We start from the raw sequence: 13215 nt of genomic DNA, 5'->3' as shown, positions 1-13215 counted from the left end.
CTCCTTCAGTAATGTACGTTCATATCATGTCATCTTTTCACCTGTTAACTAAATTTTTTAATCCTCAAACCTTGTCTATCCTCACAGCATGCATTCCATAGACCATTCACTTTTTTTTTCTTTTTTTTCTTTTTTCTGTTGCTTCTTGATCCTCTTCCCACCTCATCATCCACAAAAAATCCAAGTAGCTATTTATGTGATTTATGTGTGTACCATTGGATGTAGCCATATCAAAGCCTTAAAAAAAAGACGGATAAAACATCCCAGTCTCAGCTTGTTTGCCTGTCGACAAATACATTGATAAGTTGAATCCAATTACCTACTTTGCTCAATATTTCAATATATCCTTTAACTTGAATCCCCTCCCACCATCACCTTCAGATCTCCAGCCTCATCAATTTCCTACAACCTGGTTCGGTCACTTTTTGTGATCTTTCCATTTCAAAGTGCACGTTACACTTTGCCACGTTAATCTGATAAACATTATTCTGGCTTACACTGTCATCTGTTTAAATCTGACTGCAGATCATTATATTATGTTTATTAAATATTGCCCTTCCCAGTTTTGTGACATTAATCTGTAGATTAAATAGCAGTCCAAGTACAGAGTCTCGATCAGGGCAGGTTTTAGGCAGGCACCAGCAAAGCAAGCATATGCTTGGGACAGCACATTTATAAGGGTAGCATTCCATTAATACACAAAAATTTGAAACTTCAGAAGTCATAGTTGGTCAGAAGGTCGAATTTCAGTTGATTGAAATAGAGAATTCATAGTATTCATCTATGTCTGTCAAAAGGGAAATCAAAATGAATGTAAGAATTACAGAAGAATTTCCTTACTGAATGTTCCAGGTAAGATTTATGCAAGCATACTTGAGAAGAAGTTAAGGAAAATTGCCAAAACAAAACTTGGAATAGAACAGATTAAGTTCAAGCCAAATAGAGGTTGTCTGGATCAGATTTTTGCTCTGTGACAAATAGTTGAGCAATCATAGGAATATAATAAGAATCTGTATTTGAGTTTTGTAGATTTGTAAAAAAGCATGTGACAAGGTACCAAGAGAAAAACTTGTCTGGAACACTACAATTGTGTGTCATAAATGCGATATTATATTGAGAAGTACATAGTCTATATTTGAGTTATAAGTTAGCAGGTGAAAATTGAAGGAGATACAGTAAAAAGGTTTGATGTTAAATCAGATGTTTTTTTTTTATGTTGTGCCCATACACAAGAGGTTGGTTGGGCACAACCTATAGTACATTAGTACTGTGTATGAGTAGTGGGTTGGGAAAGGAGGAACTTGTTTACATTTGATTTAAATGACTGTTAATTGTATTCCTTGGGAAACACAGCAGGTGGGAGACTGATCCATAGTGCAGCAGTTGCAGGGATGAAGGAGGAGGAAAAGAAACTTGGTCTGTTTGCTTCTAGGTGTACTGCGAAGGGATGTTGAGCAGCAGCTGCACGTGTTCCAACAAGCTTAGTACTGAGTGGGGGAATTATTGATGTTATTTCAGATGAGCATTTTTCATGGAAATATTTGTAGAATATACATACTGCAGAAACCATACGTCTGTGTGAAAGTGGGGGGAGAGCTGGTAAGGGATGGGTCATTAATAAGTCTAATTGCTCTCCTCTGTATTGAGTCAAGCATTTTAAGTGAGGCTTTTAAGGGCCCCACCCCATATGTGGGAGCAGTATTCAATAGCTGGGCAGGTTTGTGATTTGTATAATGCTAACAGCTGTTCAGGGGTGAAGTATTATCTTGAGTGAAAGAGAAATCCTAGTTTTTTTGAAGCTGAGGATGCAATGGGTGTGATGTGTTTATGCCAGGAGAGGTTTGATGTGAGGGTAATTCCAAGAAGTGAGATCTCAAACTGTCTGGAAATTTGGGTATCGTCAAAGATGTGAGACAAAGGTGCACATTATCTCCACTGTTATTCATCGGAAATGTTAATCTCGGCTCTTTACTTTATGCAGAGGATGTTATTCTCTTTAATAAATCTAATACAACTCTACAATATTCCCTAACTGAATTGAATAACTTCTGTAATAATTTGATATGAAAATCAGCAATAAAAAAGACAGACTGAAAATAGGAAGGAACATCCTGAATAATGAACCTATAGAACAAGTAGAATATTTCAGCTATTTAGACACAGTTTTTAGCGAGTTTGATAAATAAAATATGGGAATAGAGAACAGAATAAGGAAAGCCAGTATGGCATGGAGTCAAATGAATAAATTTCTATTGCATGAGAGAGAGCAATATTAATGAAACACTAAACTTATGGAGTAAGTTTAGTGTTTCATTAATACTTTTAACTTATGGATCTGAGAGCTGGGTTCGATCATTTGATCAGAAACAGTTGATCAAAGACTGGAGACTACATGAGAGTTCTGAGAAAAATTAGAGAATGAACAGATGGCATCATTGAATTGCTGACATTCAGGAATGTGTTAGCAGAGCTAATCTAAGGTAGTATGGTCATTTGAACAGATTGTGAGAAAAGTATAGCAAAACTTTTTTATCAGTACAGCAGGAAAATAATCCAGAGGAAGAACAAGATCTAGGTAGATTGATACAGTAAGAGTTGCAATAAAACACAGAAATGTAAAGTGCATGATAAAATTGGAGTCCTGGCTGATTAATTTGAAGGAAATTGTCAATAGGGAGTTATTAATGATCTAAACTTCATTTTTATATTAAAATAAAAATGATTCTAATAGTAGAAAAAGTTTTATTCCATGAAATACATTTCTGTTTTTTATTATTTTTTATTTTAGCCTTAAAAAGCAAATGTCAATAAAAAGATGTCTAAAATTTTTTTGGATTTCTAAAAAAAAAAAAAAACTAGTCACCTGCTTTTTCCTGGAATTTACTCCACCTTATGTTACTCTTTGATGTAAGTCTTCCTCCCCTCTCCTGCTCTTTTAAATATCATCTTCATCAAATTCCTGACATATACCCTCAAGGAATGTAGAGGATATTTTGATAGTACTACATGAAAAACTTACATCATTACTAACATCCTACAACAATTTTACTCCAAATCAATCTGTTATCTGTCAAGACTCCAACATTATCAGATCTTGTATTTTTTATCTTCTAAGGAATTTTTACTGTATCAATCCATCTTCATCTTGGTCTTCCCCTGGGTCTTTTTCCAGAAACCCTGGCAGAGAACACTTGTTTTGCTAATCTTTCCTCTCCCATTCTGTTCAAATGATCACTTGAGGTTAACTCTGCTATCACATTTCTGGATGCTAACTATGTTGTCAAGTTCTTTCCCAATATCCTAATTTTTAATATGATATTTCCATAGATGCCATCTGTTCATGTCCCTAATCTTTCTCAGAACTCTCATATCTGTGGTCTCTAGTCTTTTGTCAAGCGGTTTATTTTTAACCCAGCTCTCATATCCATAAGTTAAAATTAGTTTGAACATTGTCTTGTATATAGCTAATTTAATGTTTTGACTAATTTCCCATTTATTCCATATAAATTTATTCAGTTGACTTCCTACCATACTGGCATTGTTGATTCTGTTGTCTATTTCCATTTTTAATTTATCATCTTCACTAAAAATTGTGCCTAAGTAGCTGAAATGTTTTACTTGTTCTATAGGTTCTTCATTTCACGATGCAGTTGTTTTCAGTGTTACTACTTATTTTCATCATCTTTGTCTTGTTATTGCTGATTTTCATACCAAATTTCTTGCAACAGTTATTCAGTTTATTCAGGGAATCTTGCCAACTTGTACTGGATTTATTTAAGAGTATAACATCATCTGCATAAAGTAAAGAGCTCAGATTAACATCTCCAATTTTGATATCAGGTTTAACCATGCTACCGGCCAGGACGTATATTTATGTCCACATTACCATGGATTCGAAGTACATATTAAAATTGTATTACCATTGATATTACATTGAAAATTATGATAGATACGAAGCTTTGAGGATGTGTATTTGATCTTTAATGGCCAATAAGGTATTTAATACCACTTTCCTTCATAATGTGATCCATATAGATAATGTACATCCTTGTCTATCACCAGATTAACATCAAACCATCTTCCTGTACTTCCTTCAATTCTAACTGCTGACTTATAACTTGATATAATGCCCTACTGACACCATATAACTGTAGCATTTTGAATAGCTTTTCTCTTAGCACTTGTTATATGCCTTTTTCAGGTCTACAAAACTTAAATACAGATCTTTGTTATATTTCCATGATTTCTCTACTATCTGTTGTAAAGTGAAAATCTCACTAGGAAAATACCTCTATAATTCTCACATTCAGTTTTATTTCCCTTTTTGTATATTGGTACTATGAGAGCTCTACTCCAATCATCTGGAATTCATCCCTCTGTCCAGGCCTTCTGAACTATGCATCCACTACAAGACTTTTATACCTCGATACTTCAGCATTTCTGGTGGAATATCATCTTCTTCCACTGTCTTTCCACATTTCAGGCTTTGATGACTCTTTCTATGTCAAGTATGATATGTATTCCTGATTGCATGGCTGTTCAGTGTTTTTTTACCACTATGCTGTCATTGCTTGTTTTATTTAGCAATTTTTCAAAGTAATTACTCCATACATCAAGGATATCTTTTTCTCCAGTTTTCATTTCACCTTTATCATCTATAATTCTTTTTACAGCATCCTTTCCTCCATTTCTGTGCTTTTTCAACAGCCTCCACGATATTTTTCTACCTTCCTGATATATATTTTCTATGTTCTTGCCAAAGTCTTCCCATGACTTTTGTCTAACTAGTTTTACGAAGTTCTTACATTGGTCTCTGTATTCTCTAACAGCACAAGCTGATTTATTCGCCAGGAACTTTCAGTATGATGTCTTCTTTTCCTTCACTGTCTCTTTAACTTCCTGTGTCTACCATGGAGTTCTGATTTTCTATCCTTGAAGAGAACCTGATCACATACCTCTCTGGCTGAATCAATCAGTGTTTTTTTCATGACTTGCCAGTAAATCTCTAAGGTTTGGTTCCTGTTCTCAAACTCTTTCATTTTTTTCTTGAATTATGTTTGTGTATTTTATTCTACAGTTCACATCTGAAAGTTGCTCAACTTTTATTCTCTTTAAAACTTTCTTACATATTCTTCTTTTCAATATGAAATTCAATGTTATCCTGCTCAAGACAATAACATAGTCCGTGGGACTTTCTTATTCCTTACCTCTTCTCTCCACGTGAATTTGTTCCCATTTTTATGTCAGAAGATTGTGTTAGTAATAACCAGCCCTGTCCTGAGCAAAAATCCAACAGGTATTTGCCATTATTATTAGCTTTGCTCTTTTTTCCAAATTTTCCCAAAAGATTTCTGTAAGTCTGACAATCATTTCCTACTCTGCTATTTAGATCTCCTACAGTAAGGACCAACGTTTCCTTTTTCATTGTGTCAATTACTTTCTCTAAAGCCTCCAAAAATTGTTCTACTTCTACTTAGTAGAATCTTCTGTGGGATCATATGCACAAGTCTCATTGTTCAGTTTCCCATTCTGATATTTGCCCACATCACTCTACTTGATATTGCCTACCATTTAAGAAATTAGTCTCATATTTAATGTTGAATACTATAGCTACTGCTTTTTTCCCTGATTGTTATTGTCTGAATATAACATCTTGTATTTATTGCTTAGAAAGATCTCACCAGTTTTTGTATTTTTTTTGTTTCAATCATCCCTATGATGTTGATCTGGTACTTATGCAATTCTTCTATTTCTTTGCCATTCAGGCTTCTTATTTAGATAGTACCAATCTTGAACTCTGGCGATGTTGAATTGGAATGTGTTTCAGGATTTGTTCCAGTAGCTGACTTTTCGTTATTTGCCTTGATTCGCTGGCAAAAACAACAGTGGCCTTGTTTAACTGAGCGATGCTCCCGTCCAGCATGTAATTCTGTCATGTTGTGCCATCATTTTACATTGTGGATAAAGCCAATAAAAATATAATTTGGTCAGCTAAATCCCAAATTGTTAGCCTATCCTCGTTTGTTCAGTATCCAGGTAGATTCATAACAGGGTGCAACATGAGAGGGTGAGGATTGAATATCAGATCAGAAGCCCTGGTCTGTTCTCTGCATTCCTTTAAAGGCTATGTGGAGGTCTCCTTTCAGTTATATATTTCAGTTATATTTCTTTTCAACTTTCCATATTGAGAATGGTATGCATGTGGAGAGAAAAGTATATTTACTCAATGACAGTATAATATACAGTAATAATAAGAGATGGTATATGTTCATTTGCTGCTTCTTTTTTTTATGGAAAAATCCTGAAGTAATTTCTACTTGTTAAATGTTACTAAATATTTAGTCAAAAAAAAAGAGTAAAAACAATTTGCATTTCTTAACTAAAAGTAAATTAAGTAAATGTGTAATAACACTCTCCCAAATAACATTACATCAGAAGAATTAAATGAAGCATTAAAAGAAATGGAAAATCATGAGAAGATAAAATATCTTCTCATGTGCAATATATAAAATCCCAGTACAACTTATAAAATATGTAGAAAAGAAATTTAACAAAAGATTTATGACATTAATAAAGAAGATGTATAACAATGGAAAAAACCCAATGATTCTTATCTTTAAAAAAGGAGGAGGAGGTCACATGTAGCATTCATAGATTTAAAAAAAATGCTCTTGATGTGGTACAGATATAAACTCGTTGATATACTAAAATACCTCTGGTCTATAAATTTATTAAAACCATGCTACAACTTATATGAGAAAACAATAATAAGCATAAAATAAGGCAAGAACAGAACCAAAACTTTTGAAATAACAGGAGGCATCCTTGTCTACGTCTTCCTATCTCCAGTATTATACAAATGATTTAGGTTCAATTATTAAGGCCAGAATTTCCCAGTGATATAAAGTTGATCAGAGAGTAGTCAGTTATTCAGAAGATCTGAATAAAATTAAAGGATAATCTTAAAGAAAAGAGCAGACAGGGAGGTGCACATTTAAAATTTAATGTGAAACAAATGCAAGTATGTACAATTAAGTTTGATGGATATATGCTGAGTGGATAATAGGTGTTGGAATCTGATTATGTAGAGATTAGAGTAATTATTATTTGGTTCAGAATCCAACATGATCTTCCATCACAAAGGCTAGACTTGTGAACATTATTTAATGTCAATAACTTATTTTATAATTTAATATTCATATAACTACCTTAATTTTGTCTAATATTTAATTATTTAATCAAAGATATATGTATTAATAATGAAAAGACTGTATTAAATATTATTAAGCTATTTTAATTATTACTATGTTAATATTATAAGAATTTGTATTTGATAATTTAACTGCGCATTAATTGAAATGTAAATATTCTCTATTTATTCCTACTTGTAGAAGTTTAACGTTATGCAATAGCTCAATTTTATTATGTTTTGTTTTGTTGTCAGGAAGATGTATATAAGTAAGCGAGCGCGAGTTTGTAACAGTGCGTGAGGAGAATGTTAAAAGTTGACTGGAAAGAATTTTAGTTAAAGAGAGCTCGAGAACATTTTAGGCGGGAAGAATGGATATATAAGTGAGGAAGAAGGGAAGGTAAACGAGAAGGTGAGAGAGAAGGAGATAGATAGGAAACATGAGAGAGAATTGGCATTCGGTTGGAATCGGAGTATTCAGCATTCGGGGAATCAGAGTGCGATATTAGAGAATCGGCAAGTCACTCAAGCAGCTAATTTAAGTCTACTAGTCGAGAAGCAGTTAGCTAATAAGTTGTAGAATAACAATTATAGCTACGGAAAACAGCTGAGAGACTATTAAATAGACTAGCGATACTTGAGTTGAGATTTAATTTCAGCGCCAGCCTTTCAAGGGCATACGGAACCTTGAAGCAAAGCACGAAGTTACTAGAGAATAGTAGAGGCTGTAAAGTTGAACTTTACCATTAGCTGTGTTTAGAACTATAGTGCCTAAAGAATTATTTGAATTCAGGAAGAATGAACAACTGTGCATATAAAACCTCAAGACAAGAAATTATTGTGTATTGCCTTAATTCATGAGTGATCAGTACTACTTCATGCAAGAACGTTTGTTTATGTGTATTGTGACTGATGATTAATTCAGTTATTGCTTAGAAGATTTATTTTAATGAGTGCTGTATACTGTTTAAAATGTTTTTACGGTTATAAAAAGTGTTTGTGTGTAAGTTAATGAAGAAAGAAGATTATCGGTAAGATTATTCCAACCATTAATATTCCTATACAGAGAAGTGTGTGAGTTTCATCCTAGAATTTCCCTATACTAACAGTAACTATTGCGGAGAATTAGCTGAAGTGTAAAATTAAAGATGCTTGTTTGTGAAGAGGTGTTACTGCAATTTTTATTGTATTTTGGAACTTAAGGAACTGTGAGAAAACTGTATTATAGAGATAATAGATTTACCTTTGTTTGAGTATGTATGATTGAACTTCTCAGAGAGAGCTAAAATGTTTATGATATCTTACTTAGTGATTTGAACTTAAGTGTAACTTGCGATTCTAAATTAAATATTTGTTTTTGTTAATCTAAAGTTGTGTTTTGCCTGAATCTCTTTTACTGCACCATTCATAAAATATTCGAACCAAAGTGGGTAAATTAAGTAAGTTAAATATACTCGGCCAGTATATATAATAACAACATATAAAGGAAGGGTAATTGAGAGTTGGTTTATCTTCAATTCTTGAACTAATTCAGATATAAAGTTGTGCAGTCTTTAAATATAAATTTTCTTTATATTTGAATTAGAAATCAACTTACAACTTATCAATCAGTTAAGAACATCATAATAGTAATCATGTCGGATACAAAGTATAGATTCATACGAAGTAGGATCCAACATAGGCTTTAAAGAAAGGTTAATGAATGTACAAAGATTTGTATATTTTGGTCAGTACGGAATTAAATTTGAGTAAGTTTCCTTATCATACTGGTAAGACAATTAGCAATTTTCAGCAGGTGAAAATGAAAATTTTCATTTGCTGAGAATAATGAAAAGCTTCACCTGTAGGAGAAAAGAAGTTATAATGCAGTTGTAAAATTCTCTAGGCAGGCCAATATTGGATGATGGCTTCCAGCTTTACATACCAAGGCTTCTAATAGAATGTGAAAAAAATTGAGTATTCAGAGAAAATTAAGTGTGTAGAGAGAGAAAAAGACAAAGATTGTATTATAATAATTGATTAGTTGTAATCTGATGAGTTAATCTGACAGAATAAAGAGAAGAGATTGAATAAGGGATTTTTTTATTTATTTATTTTTTATGGAATGCTAAGGTATGTGATGTGAAGTCATTAGCCTCTATATAAGAGTTTCCCAGTTGTGAAGTTACTTCATGTGCAGACACACTTAGATAAAGGACTAAAACCAAGAATATAATTTCTTGGCATCTTTAATTTATGATCATTTGGTTCACAGCATATATGATAGTAGAAAATTGCTATACTTGGCTGAAACAGGGTTTTACTAGCAGACAAATAAGATTATAGAGAAGAAGAGTTGGAGCAATATATAAAGGACATTTTTTGCTATTAGGATAGAAAATGTGTGGAATGACCTTCAAGACTGGGTATAGACTATGAATTTGTGTAGCTTTAAGGAAAAGACAAGTTGTTGAGGTTGAAGGACTGACTTGTAAAATCTTTTTGTATCATGCTTGTTTTTACAAGTTTTTTACTTGAAAATAAAGAGGAATTGTCATTATTTCTGCAAAAGAATTTTTTTTATATGTAAGTTGTAATTATATTGCAAATTGTGTTATTCAGATTGGTGACATGTGAGATGTCAGCAGATTACACGTATAATGTGACTCTGCACTATGAATCTCAGGAGACGAGCATGTGCACAAGGTGTAAGACTTTATATATAAAAGCTTTCACTTCTAGAGAGAAGTTCTCTTTCTTTTGGATCATTTCAACGTAAAAGTCTACTTCAGGTCGTTGGAGCATCTCACATTAGTGACTTGCACAAGTCCAGTGAACAGAAGCCAGTTGTTCAGTGCCAAAGAAGACAAAGTCAGTTCCATCAGCAGGAAAGGTCATGCCATTGGTGTTTTGGGACGCTAAAGGCATTTTGTTTATTAATTATCTTGAAAAGGGTAAAACAATAACCAGGGAATAATCCGATCTTTTAACCAGACTAGACGAAAAAATTCATGTGAAAAGACCTGGTTTGAGAAGAAAAAAATCATCTTTCATCAGGACAATGCACCTGCCTACAAAGGTGTTTTGGCAATAAGAAAATTAAGGGATCTGCACTATGAATTGTTGGAACATCCACCCTATTCCCCAGATTTGTGCTCCCTCTGACTTCTGTCTCTTTCCAAAACTAAAGCTCTTCCTTGCTGGTGAGCGTTTTTCTTTGAATCAAGATGTTATTGCACTGTAGAGGGATATTTTGCAGATCTTACTGAGAACCACTACAGGGACGGGATAATGGTACTGGAGCATCACTAGAATAATGTATTAGTCTTAAGGGAGATTATGTTGAAATTTAAAATAAAAATCATTTTTAAATTATAATTTGTTTTTTCATTGTTAGGCTAAGAACTTTTCAGACCACCCTCTTGCTGTCCATGTATAATTACGAATTTGGAGATAATTTTTGATGTTCATGCTGTTGCCATTCTAGATGGACTTACATCTCCTTATGGAAGGCAGCTGATAACAATAATAAAATTATTGAACAGGTTGTGGAATTTGAGTATTTGTGAAACAGTAAATCAGTGTGATATGATAGTGAAATATTAGTTTTCAATAGATGGGGCAAACAAAGGGTTATCCCTTTGTTTGTCTAATAGTATCTTTACTACTTACACAAACAAATGAAATTCCTTTATTTTAGTTCATTTAGTTAGTCATTTACGCTTGGATATACGAAATTGGATTGTCAAAGAAGTATTGAAATATGCAAAAAAATTGAAGTACAGACACATCAGCAAAATGAGAAAGATCATAAGTAGAGAATTTCCTGACACCAGACTATCAAAATTATTACTAATTATAGCCTTAAAAAAATGCATGGGAAGATTCATTCATTGAATAGAGATAGAGGTACAAGCTCTTTGAACATAACATTTCCTTTGGACAAGAAGAACAAGAATATTAAAAGCAACTTAATAATAGTGATCATATATGGAAGAAGGGATTAAGGAAAAGACATTAGGAAAAAGAAAACCAGGATGTCCTCTTAAACGATTCAACGATGACTTCTAAGGTCGGAACAGGCCATGCTAGGCCTAAATCCTTGATATGCATGATGATGATGATATGGAAGAATCATAATTAAATATATATATGGAATCATTTTTAATTAACTAATAAATTTCACAAAACTCTTTTTTCCCCATCTGATTTGCTTTAGTGCATTCTTGCTTATATATTTTAAATTATTCTCTAACACTAGCTGGTTCTTATTGGTTCCACATGTACATATGGAATTAATCCAACAGTTATAAATGCCTCATAGAAACCTGAAAGAACCAAGATATGTGAAATTCTGTATTATTAAAAATACATTGCATCATAAAGATGGATATTAATTCAGTGAGACTACACATGCAGAATAGGAAAACTCTTATGAAATACATTATGGATAGTGAGATCTTCAAAACAAAAGAACAAATAAAGGTCACTTCTTTTAATTTCTGCAGATTTGAAAGAAGTGACCAGGTAGTTTTGGTGTCAAGTGTTAAACTTGAAAACTAAAATGAAAGTGGTCTTCTTCCAAAAATTAGAGGGAATAAAGTACAGTAAACCCTCGATTTAACGGAATAATAGGGGTGTCCATTAAATCACGAATTTTTTAAAATAAAAATATCTGTAACATTATACTGCAATTTTATCAATATTAGTACTGTAATAACAAAAAAATTGTTTTGCGCACACTTTTAGATAGGTTAATGTGAAGTTAATGTTCGATGTTGAGGTGCTTGGTTAGGTAATCCTGCTTTGAAAAAAGCTGTCAAGGTTTTTTTTTTGAACTTTTGAATTCTGCTGTTTTTTTTATAATTAACTCCCTAAAATTATGAAAATGTGTGTAATAAAATTGCCGCAGAAAGTCACAGTACGTGACAAAACAACCAAATTACAGTGCAATTGGTGTGATCACGTCCTAATCATTCTCCGAACATGTTTTATGAGCGGTGACTCATTTATTTTGGCTAAATTACTACAGTGTTTTTTCCAACATATGATGGCCTATTCGCCAAAATTTGTTAAAAATAACAGGAAATTAATAACAAAAAATAACCTGTTAATTTAATCATAAGCAAATCTTAGTTAAAATCATTTTAAAATTAACAGGGTGTTAATTTTCACATGCGACATACGGACCGTAAATTTTGTCCATTAAATCCGAAGTCTGTGAAATCGAGGATTTACTGTATGTTTTTGTTATATGCCATCCAGTCATTTTTGACTTTCAGTAAGCTTGTGAACATAGACTCTTGTCTTTTCTTTCATCAGTTGTAATGTCATGATAGTAAGGTACTTTATGGCGCCTGTTCAACTCTTTTGCTATCTTCTCATTCTCATCTCCTCAACCTTCCCTAACGTAATGAATGAATGAAAATGAATGTTTCAAACTGTGTTGTTTGCATTGCATTAGTCAGATCTTGTGATCATTGCAAACTGTCAAGGCTCTTGGTACTTAATGTATTAATGATAAAAAAAAAAAGCAAAGTGTGTTGACAGAGTTACCTTTCTAAAACTTTCATGGGAACACAAGTAATCCCTCCTTGTTTTCAAACAGGGCATCTATTCAGCACAAAACAGGCTTTTTGGATTCATTTACATTGCAGAAAAAATTATTTCTTATTAATTGGTTTTAAAAATCCCAAAAAAATGTTAGCCTTCATTAACCAACAGATATCTTCAGTTAACTCTGAAATGTCAACTTTTTTTGTCTGCTGAACTATTAGATCTTAAATCTAGAATCTCTACCAAATCAGTGCAAGGAGTTTTAAATACCATGAAAACCCATTGTATATAAATTATATCATACATATAAATTGAACTACCTAATGTGTAAAAGAAAAGACCATCATCAACACAGGTTTATCATACTAAAGATGAAGTTTCAATTTTAAAAGCTAAGATTATGTATTTAACTATGTACATTCTTATTATGGACGCTGTTGGAAGTTTTTTCACTTGGTTATACTATAAATTAAAGATGCCAAGAAATTATA

The 13215-nt window shown here is 32.7% G+C and overlaps 1 protein-coding gene across 1 annotated transcript in view; it reads left to right on the top strand.

The window, feature by feature from the left end:
- Nucleotides 1-13215, top strand: part of LOC150092763 (transcription intermediary factor 1-alpha-like) — a 366172-nt gene that overhangs the window by 267309 nt on the left and 85648 nt on the right. The gene's annotated exons all lie outside the window — the stretch shown is intronic.

Source organism: Typopeltis vanoorti, chromosome 25 (genome assembly GCF_054136105.1).
Source record: "Typopeltis vanoorti isolate ZY-2024b chromosome 25, IOZ_Tvanoo_1.0, whole genome shotgun sequence".
In the NCBI taxonomy this organism is placed as follows: domain Eukaryota; kingdom Metazoa; phylum Arthropoda; class Arachnida; order Uropygi; family Thelyphonidae; genus Typopeltis; species Typopeltis vanoorti.
Note: the sequence above shows the minus strand (reverse complement) of the source record. Positions and strands in the feature narration are given on the sequence as shown.